This window comes from Ranitomeya variabilis, chromosome 3, assembly GCF_051348905.1.
Source record: "Ranitomeya variabilis isolate aRanVar5 chromosome 3, aRanVar5.hap1, whole genome shotgun sequence".
Classification (NCBI taxonomy): Eukaryota; Metazoa; Chordata; class Amphibia; order Anura; family Dendrobatidae; genus Ranitomeya; species Ranitomeya variabilis.
In genome coordinates this window covers 190,584,691-190,599,044 of record NC_135234.1, presented here as the reverse complement: position 1 = coordinate 190,599,044, position 14,354 = coordinate 190,584,691, and the positions used below count along the sequence as shown (strand labels likewise).

The 14,354-nt window shown below is 43.7% G+C and overlaps 1 long non-coding RNA gene across 1 annotated transcript in view; it reads left to right on the top strand.

Annotated features, from left to right (window-relative positions):
- Nucleotides 1-407: 407 nt before the first annotated feature.
- LOC143818057 (uncharacterized) overlaps nucleotides 408-14,354 on the top strand; it is a 57,833-nt gene continuing 43,886 nt past the window's right edge. The window contains exon 1 of the long non-coding RNA XR_013224288.1: nucleotides 408-609. This is a non-coding gene — a long non-coding RNA (uncharacterized LOC143818057). The remainder of the gene's footprint in view (nucleotides 610-14,354) is intronic.

Genomic DNA, 14,354 nt, shown 5'->3' with positions numbered 1-14,354 from the left:
TGTCTGCTGAGCTGTGTATCTTATCCTCTCCTGTGTGTTAATTCCTGCTGAGTCGTGTATCTGATCCTATCATGTGTGATACAGTCTGCTGAGCCGTGTATCTAATCCAATCTTGTGTGATTCTAGGCTCCCCCTGCAGTTTGTGTCAGAGGGTGATCTGTGTTGACACGGTAATAAATTATGTCATTTCCAGCTTTACAGAAGGACGATAACACCATAGAAATCATAAGAAGAATAGGCCTCAGTTACCACAACTGTCTACAAGGAAAACTGTTGCTCATAGCAACCAATCACAGCTCAGCTTCTTATAAAAAGCTCTGGTGAAATGAAAGATGCTTAGCGATTGGTTGCTACGTGGAGTGGGCATGGCTGATACACACGCACATGCTTAGTGATTGGTTGCCGATACATACACACACATACACTCATTGTTATATATATAGATGATGCTAACTTTAATGCAGCAGGTTATTGATTGCAGCAAGAATAACATAGTGACCTGCGGAACCTTATCAATGAAACTCCCAGAAAAAGATGATTAATGCTCAAGAAATTGACAAAGAAGTTAGCCTGTAGTTTTCTTGACGGTGCCCACATGAAAGCAGTAAGGTATTTGATTTCTGAGTAGCCATATGGGAATATTATCAGATCATTCCTGCTTCTGAAAGATTAATGAAACAATAATGTCAGATTTCTGATACAGTCTATAAAGTTTCTAACTAAAAAAGTTTTTGGAAATATCCCGCACAGTTAGTACAAACATATTCCAGCTGCTGTTCTGAAATATCATGTTCAACATCCTATTGCATTGTTCTGTACATTTTAATTAGTACATACTGCAGCTTTGCAAGTAGTTTACTATTGATTTAGCTTTTGCTTCCTTTCTTCTTTCTATAGATCAGATTCAGCCCAGGGTTACATTGTTTATACATGGATTAAAAATAATGGATTCCAATGCTGGAGGGTGTTCCTTACTTATTAACCCTACGTTATTTTAATTTGATTTTCCTTTTCTTCATTAGAGATTTAAATCTGGCTCGGTAATGTTCCTACACAAAGCCATTATTTTTTAACACTGTGTAAAATGTACAGAAAACAAGAATACAGTGTTTTGAAAATCTCTTAAAGCTATATTATGTACAGAACATATTGCATATCAGAAGCTGAACATTAGACACTTTTACATTTCAAAGTTGGGATATGGCCATGTCTAGCTTTGTGTAGCATCCCTTCATCTTTTCATAGTAGTCTTCATTCATTTCTAAAGTGATGAATCCGATTGTTGAATTCCTGGGAAAGGAAAGTTGTCCAGTTTTTGTTGTCTGATGTAAGATTCTAGCTGCTCAACGGTCCTAGATTTTTTTGGCAATTTTTTTTGTTTTCTAATGCACCATATGTTATCTATTGGTGAAAGGTCAGGACTAGTGTTGAGCATTCCGATACCGCAAGTATCGGGTATCGGCCGATACTTGCGGGTATCGGAATTCCGATACCGAGATCCGATACTTTTGTGGTATCGGGTATCGGTATCGAAACAACATTAATGTAAAAATGTGTAAAAGAGAGAATTAAAATAAAAAATATTGCTATACTCACCTCTCCGACGCAGCCTGCACCTTACCGAGGGAAGCGGCAGCGTTCTTTGTTTAAAATTCGCGCTTTTCTTTCCTTACGTGAAGTCCCGGCTTGTGATTGGTCGCGTGCCGCCCATGTGGCGGCGACGCAACCAATCACAGCAAGCCGTGACGTAATTTCAGGTCATTCAGTATTTTAAAATTACGCTCCGGCTTTGTGATTGGTTGCGTCGCAGTCACATGGGCGACGCAACCAATCACAGCAAGCCGTGACGTAATTTCAGGTCCTTAAGGATTTTAAAATTACGTCCCGGCTTTGTGATTGGTTGCGTCGCAGTCACATGGGCGACGCAACCAATCACAAGCCGTGACGTCACGGGAGGCTGGACACGCGCGCATTTTAAAATGCGCGCGTGTCCAGCCTCCCGTGACGTCCCGGCTTGTGATTGGTTGCGGCGCGGTCAACCAATCACAAGCCGGGAGGCTGGACACGCGCGCATTTTAAAATGCCCGCGAGTCCAGCCTCCCGTGACGTCCCGGCTTGTGATTGGTTGCGGCGCGGTCAACCAATCACAAGCCGGGAGGCTGGACACGCGCGCATTTTAAAATGCCCGCGAGTCCAGCCTCCCGTGACGTCCCGGCTTGTGATTGGTTGCGGCGCGGTCAACCAATCACAAGCCGGGAGGCTGGACACGCGCGCATTTTAAAATGCCCGCGAGTCCAGCCTCCCGTGACATCCCGGCTTGTGATTGGTTGACCGCACCGCAACCAATCACAAGCCGGGACGTCACGGGAGGCTGGACTCGCGGGCATTTTAAAATGCGCGCGTGTCCAGCCTCCCGGCTTGTGATTGGTTGACCGCGCCGCAACCAATCACAAGCCGGGACGTCACGGGAGGCTGGACTCGCGGGCATTTTAAAATGCGCGCGTGTCCAGCCTCCCGGCTTGTGATTGGTTGACCGCGCCGCAACCAATCACAAGCCGGGACGTCACGGGAGGCTGGACTCGCGGGCATTTTAAAATGCGCACGTGTCCAGCCTCCCGGCTTGTGATTGGTCGACCGCGCCGCAACCAATCAAAAGCCGGGACGTCACGGGAGGCTGGACTCGCGGGCATTTTAAAATGCGCGCGTGTCCAGCCTCCCGGCTTGTGATTGGTTGACCGCGCCGCAACCAATCACAAGCCGGGACGTCACGGGAGGCTGGACTCGCGGGCATTTTAAAATGCGCGCGTGTCCAGCCTCCCGGCTTGTGATTGGTTGACCGCGCCGCAACCAATCACAAGCCGGGACGTCACGGGAGGCTGGACTCACGGGCATTTTAAAATGCGCACGTGTCCAGCCTCCCGGCTTGTGATTGGTTGACCGCGCCGCAACCAATCACAAGCCGGGACGTCACGGGAGGCTGGACTCGCGGGCATTTTAAAATGCGCGCGTGTCCAGCCTCCCGGCTTGTGATTGGTTGACCGCGCCGCAACCAATCAAAAGCCGGGACGTCACGGGAGGCTGGACTCGCGGGCATTTTAAAATGCGCGCGTGTCCAGCCTCCCGGCTTGTGATTGGTTGACCGCGCCGCAACCAATCACAAGCCGGGACGTCACGGGAGGCTGGACTCACGGGCATTTTAAAATGCGCGCGTGTCCAGCCTCCCGTGACGTCACGGCTTGTGATTGGTTGCGTCGCCCATGTGACTGCGACGCAACCAATCACAAAGCCGGGACGTAATTTTAAAATCCTTAAGGACCTGAAATTACGTCACGGCTTGCTGTGATTGGTTGCGTCGCCCATATGACTGCGACGCAACCAATCACAAAGCCGGAACGTAATTTTAAAATACTGAATGACCTGAAATTACGTCACGGCTTGCTGTGATTGGTTGCGTCGCCGCCACATGGGCGGCACGCGACCAATCACAAGCCGGGACTTCACGTAAGGAAAGAAAAGCGTGAATTTTAAACAAAGAACGCTGCCGCTTCCCGCGCTGAGGTTCAGGCTGCGTCGGAGAGGTGAGTATAGCAATATTTTTTATTTTAATTCTTTCTTTTACACATTAATATGGATCCCAGGGCCTGAAGGAGAGTTTCCTCTCCTTCAGACCCTGAGAACCATCAGGAATACCGTCCGATACTCGAGTCCCATTGACTTGTATTGGTATCGGGTATCGGTATCGGATTGGATCCGATACTTTGCCGGTATCGGCCGATACTTTCCGATACCGATACTTTCAAGTATCGGACGGTATCGCTCAACACTAGTCAGGACTGCAGGTGACCAATTCATCACCAAAACTCTTCTTTTTTGAAGCCATGCTTTTAAGATGGATGCAGTATGTGATTTAGCATTGTCTCGCTGAAATGTCTGTATGGGAACACATGTTGTTCTAATTCCTCCATATAATGCTCAATATCGATATTGCATTGCTAGACATATAAGTTGCCCATGATGTAGGCAGTGATGTCACCCCTTACCATGAGAGACGCTGGCTCTTGGACTGTGCTCTGATAATAAGCTGGATCATCACTCTTGAGTCCAAAGGACATGACATGCATGGTTTCAGTAAAGAATTTAATATTCAAATTGCCTCTTCTGAGAAAAAGAGGACTTAACTCTATAGCGCCACCTGTTGGAAGTAGCGATCCTACAAGTCACAATCAACCCTTTAACGAGTCGTGCAATATGACTTAGGATAAAAGCCAAATCAGTATCTCAATTCGCAGACACGGTGTTTCGGGCTGTTGGCCATCATCAGTGCGAAGCATGAGAACTGATTTGGCTAAGTGAGAGGCTCTGGACTGGGGTCTAAGGGTTAGCATTTCTCCTTATGGAGAGTGACATACCAGCTGGCTTGTCAAGGTAAGGAGGCTTATTCGCCGTGCAATGCTCCTCTGGGAAATTAAATATTCAAATTGCCTCTTCTGAGAAGAATTTAACATTTTGATTCATCTGGCTACAGAACAGTTTGCATTTTGCCTCAGTCCATTTTACTGGAGCTATGCACCAGAAAAGATGGCAGCATTTCTGTATTGTGTTGATGTATGACTTTTTCTTTGTGAGATAATGTACTATCTTGCATTTGTTCATTGCACGACAAGCTGTGTTCACAGACGATGATTTCTGTAAGTATTCCTGAGCTCATGCAGTGATCTGTACAACTTTTCAATTCAATGCTGTCTGAGGGCCCATAGATCATGAGCATCCAAAATTGACCACTAACCTTGTCTTTTGTGATCATGGATTTCTCCAGAATCTCTGAATCTTTTGATGATATTATATACTACAGGTGGTGGGATATTCAAACGTCTATACATTTTTAGATTGAAGAATATTTTTCTGAATTGTCCAAAATTTTTTACACGCAGTTGTTGACAGTTAGGTGCACCTCTAACCATCTTTTCTTACTAGACGCTGCCTCTAGTGATGAGCGTGTATACACGGTACTCGGGTTTTCCGAGCATGCTCGAGTGTTCTCCGAGAAATTTTGGGCGTGCTCGGAGATTATGTTTGCTAGACAGCCTGAATACATGTGGGGATTGCCTGTTTGGTAGGGAATACCCGCATGTATTCAGGCTGTCTAGCAGCCACAAATCATGCAGCTGCAGCGACTCTACCATAATCTCCAAACATGCCCAAAATACTCGGAGAACACCCAAGCATGCTCGGAAAACCCAAGTACCGAGTACACTCATTACTAGCTGCCTCACTAACATGTTTTTATACAGTAATGTAAATTAGTTTAAAATTAACTCCTCATCTCTTTCATTAGTACCGCATTTATACTTTTTAATCCAGTCCCAATATTTTTCAGATTTTGTGAGTTATTTTAAGTGCAATGGAAAAATGTCTAACTTTCAACCTATGATATATTTTATGTTCCATTGTGACTATGGTTTATAGAATATTTACAAATTATTTCACTAATGTTCACTTTAAATCTTACAGCATCCCAACTTTTGGGGAAATAGGTTGAAAATATTTGTATATGGCATATGAGAAACATAGGTGTGTAAATAGAATGATATAATCTATATTATATTAGAATTGTATTGAATTACAAGTCCTGCAATGCATGTCAGAGTTGCCTGAAACAACCAAGCCATTTTTGCAGTTGTTTGTAACCTTTCCCTGAAGAAAATCTGAAATATGATTTTTTTTTGCCAGTAATCACAAAAAGGAATGCCTCCAGCACAAATAAAGCCTAGAAAAGATAGCTTTATTACTGAAGCTCATAAAAGATAATTCATCTGGACATCACTTACAGTTAGGTGCAGAAATATTTGGATAGTGATGGAATCTACGTGATTTGGGCTCTGCAAACTCCCCCCCCCAGGTCGATCTGGTACATCTTGACCCTGACAAGTTTATAAAACATTGATAAGCTACTAATAATGTACTGTAATAGTCTTGTCTTATTAACCAATTTTCTTATCTGTAGAAAGTCAGAAAAAAAATTAAGATTTTAAGACTTTAAAATAATACACTTGCCTTTCCTGTCCTACACTTGAAGGGATTACTTCCTTCCTTTCCGATTCCATCCTTGTCTCTCCTCCTTTTTTTAAATGTGTTTTCTTTCTTCCCTCACTCCAATACCTGCTCCCTTCCTTCTGAGCATGGTTTGGTGTTTATTTGTTGTTTGTTTATTTGGTTTTATTTAAAAAATCTACAAGACTAGTAAAAACATTTGAACAAGGAATCACAACCATTGTTCTTCAAAGCTTCCTCATTCAGGCACTCAAAAGTAACTGGACAAATTAACTTTATCATAAATAAAATGTTGATTTTTAATTCTTTGTAGACAATCCTTTGCAGACAATGACTGCCTGAAGTCTGGAAGACAAGGTTGTCACTAGTGTTGAGCGATACCGTCCGATACTTGAAAGTATCGGTATCGGAAAGTATCGGCCGATACCGGCAAAGTATCGGATCTAATCCGATACCAATACCCGATACCAATACAAGTCAATGGGACTCAAGTATCGGACGGTATCCCTGATGGTTCCTAGGGTCTGAAGGAGAGGAAACTCTCCTTCAGGCCCTGGGATTCATATTAATGTGTAAAATAAGGAATTAAAATAAAAAATATTGCTATACTCACCTCTCCGACGCAGCCTGGACCTCACCGAGGGAACCGGCAGCGTTCTTTGCTTAAAATGCGCGCGTTTACTTCCTTCCGTGATGTCACGGCTTGTGATTGGTCGCGTGCCGCCCATGTGGCCGCGACGCAACCAATCACAGCAAGCCGTGACGTAATTTTCAGGTCCTCAATGCCTAATTCTAGGCATTCAGGATTTTAAAATTACGTTCCGGCTTGTGATTGGTCGCGTCGCGGTCACATGGGCGACGCGACCAATCACAAGCCGTGACGTCACGGGAGGCAGGAAATGCGCGCATTTTAAAATTACGTCATGGCTTGTGATTGGTTGCGTGCCGCCCATGTGACCGCGATGCGACCAATCACAGCAAGCCATGACGTAATTTCAGGTCCTGTATGCCTAATTCTGCATTCAGGACCTGAAATTACGTCACGGCTTGCTGTGATTGGTCGCGTCGCGGTCACATGGGCGGCACGCAACCAATCACAAGCCGTGACGTAATTTTAAAATGCGCGCGTTTCCTGCCTCCCGTGACGTCACGGCTTGTGATTGGTCGCGTCGCCCATGTGACCGCGACGCGACCAATCACAAGCCGGAACGTAATTTTAAAATCCTGAATGCCTAGAATTAGGCATTGAGGACCTGAAAATTACGTCATGGCTTGCTGTGATTGGTCGCGTCGCGGCCACATGGGCGGCACGCGACCAATCACAAGCCGTGACGTCATGGAAGGAAGTAAACGCGCGCATTTTAAGCAAAGAACGCTGCCGGTTCCCTCGGTGAGGTCCAGGCTGCGTCGGAGAGGTGAGAATAGCAATATTTTTTATTTTAATTCTTTATTTTAGACATTAATGTTGTTTCGATACCGATACCCGATACCACAAAAGTATCGGATCTCGGTATCGGAATTCCGATACCCGCAAGTATCGGCCGATACCCGCAAGTATCGGCCGATACCCGATACTTGCGGTATCGGAATGCTCAACACTAGTTGTCACCAATCAGTGGGTTCCCTACTTTCTGATTTTTTGTCAGGACTTTACTGCAGCAGAGTTCATTGTTGCTTGTGATTGGGTCTTTTTGCCTTCAGTTTTGACTTAATGATGTGAAATGCATACATGATGGGATTAAGATCAGGTAATTGACTCAGCCATTGCAGAATATTACCCTTTTTTTCCTAAAAAGAAACTCCTGGGTTGCTTTTGCAGTGTGTTTTGAGTCATTGATAAAGATGAGCGAATGTGTTTGGAAAAGTTCGCCAATGTCAAATTCGGTAGTGAGGTAGCATATCCAGTGTCATAGCGTTAGTGACTGTCGATCTTGTTTTAGGGGAAAAAAAATCATACAGAGTAGTTTTATAGGTAGCAGGGTGTCGTGTTAGGGTATGTGCACACGCTGCGTCCTGGTGTGCGGATTTTTCCGCACTGATTTTGATAAATCCGCAGGGCAAAAACACTGCGTTTTTCCTGCGGATTTATCGCAGTTTTACCGCGGATTTACCACGGTTTTTGTGCGGATTCTGCTGCGGTTTTACACCTGCGGTTTTTTAATATGGAGCAGGTGTCAAACCGCTGTGGATTCCGCACAAAGAACTGACATGCTGCGGAAAAAAAAATGCAGCATTTTCGCGCATTTTTTTCCGCAGCATGTGCACAGCGGTTTTTGTTTTCCATAGGTTAACATTGTACTGTACACCGCATGGAAAACTGCTGCGAATCCGCAGCATCAAAAACGCTGCGGATCCGAAGCAAAAACTGCAACGTGTGCCCATACCCTTAGTGTAGCCACCATCACAGTGTTTGGTGATGACTGATCTTGTTTTAGAGAAAAAAAAAATTGTACAGAGTAGTTTTATAGGTAGCATGTTAGTTTAGCTGGTGTCAGTATTTGGTGAAAACTGATCTTGCTTTAGAGAAAAAAATGTATATAGTAGTTTTATAGGTAGGAAGGTAGCGTATTTTTTGCATAAAAATATGCAAAGTAAATTCTAGTGCACTAGGGGAGCGTATGTCACATTGATGATGATGATGATGATGTTTGTTTTTCTTTTGTGAAAAAAGATTAGTTGCATTGAGCAAATGTTTGGCGAGTGCATTATGAGAGGGTATGTCATATTGTTGGTGACGTTAATTTTTCTTTTGTGAAAACAAATTATTTGCGTCGGGTAAATTTATAGGGAGGGCATTAGTGTAGTGAGCGTTTGTAATTTTTTTTATACAAACTTTTATTTTTACATCTGATTTTTCTTTTATTTTTTTTCCTCTAAGTGTTTCTTCTACATTTTTTCTATTTACTTTTATCAGTTTCTTTTTTTTATATATAAATAGTACCCTATACACAAGCCACACTCATTACACATGTGAAAGCACCACTTACACACACATCCTCAGGGTTTTGAAAAGAAAATGTCCCATTTGTCAAGAAGATGCTATTCACCAGAGGAGGCATACGCCTTCCTTGCCTCCAACACGGATCTAGTGAGGAAGGACCACCAGCAAGGCACCCTAGCACCCAGGCAACTCCTGCAGCAATCGATCCCATATGGATTGCAGCCCCCGAAAATTATCAGCCCGTCATTCCGGATTTCATCAGCAGCTCAGGAATCCAGTTTGACACCACTGGCCTCACTGAAGTTGATTATTTCAAATTCTTTTTCAGTGAGGAAATGATAAATGTTATGGTGGCCCAGACAAACTTGTATGCCCATCAATTTTTCACCCAGAATCCCACTTCGTCATACGCTAAATGAACCCCTGTAAATACAGCAGAGATGATGACATTTTGTGGAATTGTGCTGCATATGGGCATATTAAAAAAAAACAGAGCCATGGCAATACTGGTGTACTGATATTCTCTACAGTACACCGTTATTTCATATTGCCATGAGAAGGACATGATTTGAAGCAATCCAAAAATGTTTGCATTATAGTGATAATGCGCAATGTCCTCCCAGAGACAATCCAAACTTTGATCTTCTATATAAAATTCAGCCAGTGGTTGAAAACTATAGCAGAAAATTTGCTGAGTTCATTTCAAATGGAGGCTAAAATTCAGACAATATCTGGCCCGTAGGAGGGCCAGGTATGGAATAAAACTGTACAAACTGTATGAGAGTACCTCAGTGTACATCCACAGATTTAAGGTCTATGATGTTATAGACACCAAGGTTAACCCCACTGAGAACCCACCCTTCCTGGGGGTGAGTGGGAAAATTGTGTGGAAATTGCTGCACCCATTGGTGGATAAAAGTTATCACCTCTACTTTAATAACTTTTACACCAGCATCCCACTCTTCAAGACCCTCCCTATTAAAGGTACAGTTGCAAGTGGCACTGCAAAAAAAATCAGCGAGGCCTCCCTAACCTGCTAGTTGGTCAAATGCTGAGAAAAGGTGAAAGCAGAGCCCAATGCAGCAACAACATGCTGGTGTTCAAGCAAAAGCACAACAGGAATGTCCTTATCTTGACCACCATACACCATGACAACAGCTCCCTTGTACACTGTTCATGGTACCAAAGCACATGTCCCAAAGCCAGACTTGATCTTGGATTACAATCGGTACATGGGGGTGTAGATCTCTCAAATCAGGTTCTCAAATCATACAGTGCCATGCGAAAAGCTAAAGTATGGTACAAAAAAATTGGCCATGCACATTGTACACATGGCACTGTACAATGCTTTTGTGCTGTCCTGATCTGCAGGCAATATGGGGATCTTCCATCAATTTCAGGAGGTAGTCATCAAGGCCCTGATGTTTGGCACTCAGGAAGGTGAGGGTCCCAGTACTTCTGAAACTGATAGTGCCCATATTGTCCCAGGTCAACATTTCCCAGGAGAGGTTCCCCAAACAGCGAGGAAAGGACGATCACAAAAACGGTGCAGAGAGTGCTCCAAGAGGGGAATCCAAAAGCACACAATTTACCATTATGAAACCTGCCATATGAAACTTGTGCTTTGCATTAAGGATTGCTTCAAAGCATACCACACGTACACAAATTAATACATTTTGTTTTTACTCTGTTGACAACACATTTTTGCAATCTGATATACTCCGTACAATTTATACATACTGCCACATTGTAAATGCAACAGTAAAACCAAAAGCATTATAATCTTTACTATAAAACCATGCCTCTCGATAAATTCCTTCAGGTTTACAGTTTCCAAAATGGGGTTACTTGTGGAAGATTCCCACTGTTTAGGCATATTAGGGGCTCTGCAAATGCGACATGACGCCCACAAACCATTCCACCAAAGTCTGCATTCCAAAATGTCACTCCTTCCCTTCCGAGCCCTGCAGTGCACCCAAACACTGGTTTTCCTCCACATATGGGATATCAGCGTACTCGGGAGAAAATGCACAATAACGTTAGTTGTCCATTTTCTCTTGTTACCCTTAAGAAAATTAAAAAATTTGTTGCAAAAAAAGATAATTTAGGGGGAATTTTTTTTATTTTCACGACTCAACGTTATCGTTTTCTGTGAGGCACTCGAAGGTTCATGGTGCTCACCACATATCTAAATAAATTAATCAGCAGGTCTAGTTTCCAAAACAGGGTCACTTGTGGGAGATTTCCACTGTTTAGACACATTAGGGGCTCTGCAAATGCGACATGGCTCCCGCAGACCATTCCATTAAAGTCTGCAATCCAAAATGTCACTCCTTCCCTTCCAAGTCCTGCCGTGCGCCCAAACACTTGTTTTACTCCACATATGGGGTGTCAGCGTACTCGGGAGAAATTGCACAATAACGTTAGTTGTCCTTTTTCTTCAGTTACCCTTGTGAAATAAAAAATATCCTTGCTGAAAGATAATTTTGGGGGAAAAAATTTGATTTTTATTTTCACGCCTCTAAGTTATAAACTTCTGTGAAGAAACTGTGGGTTCAAAGTGCTCTACCTGCCAAATTGGGGTCACTTGTGGGGGTTTTCACTGTTTAGGCACATCAGTGGCTCTTCCCTTCCGAGCCCTGCCGTGTGCCCAAACAGTGGATTCCCCACATATGGGGTATCAGTGTACACAGGATAAATTGCACAACAACTTCAGCTGTCAATTTTATCCTGCTACCCTTGTGAAAATAAAAAAATTGTTGATAAAAATAATTTTGGGGGAAAAAATGTGATTTATTTTATTTTCGTGGATCTAAGCTATAAACTTTAGTGAAGCACCTGGGCGCTCAAAGTGCTCACCATGAAGCTAGATAAGTTCCTTGAAGGGTCTAGTTTCCAAAATGGGGTCACTTGTGGGTTTTTTCACTGTTTAGGTACATCAGGGGCTCTTCAAACGTGACATGGCATCAGCTCTCAATTTCAGACAATTTTGCGTTCCAAAAGTTAAAAGGGGTTCCTTCCCTTCCGAGCCCTGGCGTGCTCCCAAACAGTGGTTTTCCCAAACAATTAGAATATCGGCATACACAGGAGAAATTGTGCAACATTTTTGGTACATTTTCTCATTTTACCCTAGTCAAAAAAAAATGGGGCTAAAAGATCATTTGTGGGACCAAAAAGATAAATGTTAATTTTTTCCTTCCACGTTGCTTCAGCTCCAGTGAAGCACCTGAAGGGTTAACAAACTTTTTGAATGTGATTTTGAGCACCTTGAGTGGTGCAATTTTTAGAATGGTGTCACCTTTGGGTATTTTCGTTGATATAGACCCCTCAAAGTGACTTCAAATGTGATGTGGTCCCTAAAAAAATGGTTTTGTAAAATTTGTTGAAAAAAATGAAAAGTTGCTCATCAAATTTTAACCTTTACTGTATAACTTCCTCATAAAAAAAATTTGGTTCCAAAATTGTGCTGATGTAAAGTAGACATGTGGGAAATGTTATTTGTTAAATATTTTTTGTGACATAACTGTCTGATTTATGGGCATACAAATTAAAATTTTAAAATTGCAAAATTTTCAACATTTTCTCAAAATTTCCAATTTTTTCACAAATAAACGCAAGTCAGATTAAATAATTGTTACTAGTGTTGAGCGATACCGTCCGATACTTGAAAGTATCGGTATCGGAAAGTATCGGCCGATACCGGCAAAATATCGGATCCAATCCGATACCGATACCCGATACCAATACAAGTCAATGGGACTCAGGTATCGGACGGTATTCCTGATGGTTCCCAGGGTCTGAAGGAGAGGAAACTCTCCTTCAGGCCCTGGGAACCATATAAATGTGTAAAATAAAGAATTAAAATAAAAAATATCGCTATACTCACCTGTCCGACGCAGCCGGGACCTCGGCGATTGTAAGCGGCAGCGTTGTTTCTTTAAAATTCGCGCTTTTACTTGCTTACGTGAATTCCCGGCTTCTGATTGGTCAGGGCGGCCATGTTGCCGGGACTCGGACCAATCACAGCAAGCCGTGACGAAATTACGTCACGGCTTGCTGTGATTGGTCCGCGTCCCGGCAATATGGCGCCGTGACCAATCACAAGCCGTGACGTCACGGGAGGCTGGACACGCGCGCTTTTCAAAATAAGCGCGTGTCCAGCCTCCCGTGACGTCACGGCTTGTGATTGGTTAATGGCGGCCATGTTCCTGGGACGCGGACCAATCACAGCAAGCCGTGACGTAATTTCGTCACGGCTTGCTGTGATTGGTCCGCATCCCGGCAATATGGCGCCGTGACCAATCACAAGCCGTGACGTCACGGGAGGCTGGACACGCGCGCTTTTCAAAATAAGCGCGTGTCCAGCCTCCCGTGACGTCACGGCTTGTGATTGGTTAATGGCGGCCATGTTCCTGGGACGCGGACCAATCACAGCAAGCCGTGACGTAATTTCGTCACGGCTTGCTGTGATTGGTCCGCGTCCCGGCAACATGGCCGCCCTGACCAATCAGAAGCCGGGAATTCACGTAAGCAAGTAAAAGCGCGAATTTTAAACAAACAACGCTGCCGGTTCCTGCGCTGAGGTCCCGGCTGCGTCGGACAGGTGAGTATAGCGATTTTTTTTATTTTAATTCTTTCTTTTACACCTTTTTACATTAATGTTGTTTCGATACCGATATCCGATATTACAAAAATATCGGATCTCGGTATCGGAAATTCCGATACAGCAAGTATCGGCCGATACCCGATACTTGCAGCATCGGAATGCTCAACACTAATTGTTACCACTGTCATAAAGTACAATATGTCATGAGAAAACATTCTCAAAATCAGTAGGATCTATTGAAACATTCTAGAGTTATTACCTCATAAAATGACAGTGGCCAGAATTGAAAAAATTGTCCTGGTCAGGAAGGTGAAAACAGGCTTCAGGTTTAAGGGGTTAAAACAAGAATCCTGAGTCCTCCATTCTTTTTAGTCGCAGTGGTGTTTAATGGAGCAACATGATTGCACATGCCCACTGCCAGTTTAGTAATCAAGACTGCCAAAGACATCAGAGCTCTGAACTTGATTATCTCCATATGTTTTATTGACAATGAACAGTGCACCTAAGGCTACTTTCACACTAGCGTCGTTTGCAATACGTCGCAATGCGTCGTTCAGGAGAAAAAAACGCATCCTGCAAAGTTGTCTGCAGGATGCGTTTTTTCCCCATAGACTTACATTACTGATGCATTGCGACGTATTGCCACGCGTCGCAACCATCGTGCAACGGTTGCGTCGTGTTTTGGCGCACCGTCGGCACAAAAAAACATTACATGTAACTTTTTTTGTGCGTCGAGTCCGCCATTTTTGACCGCGC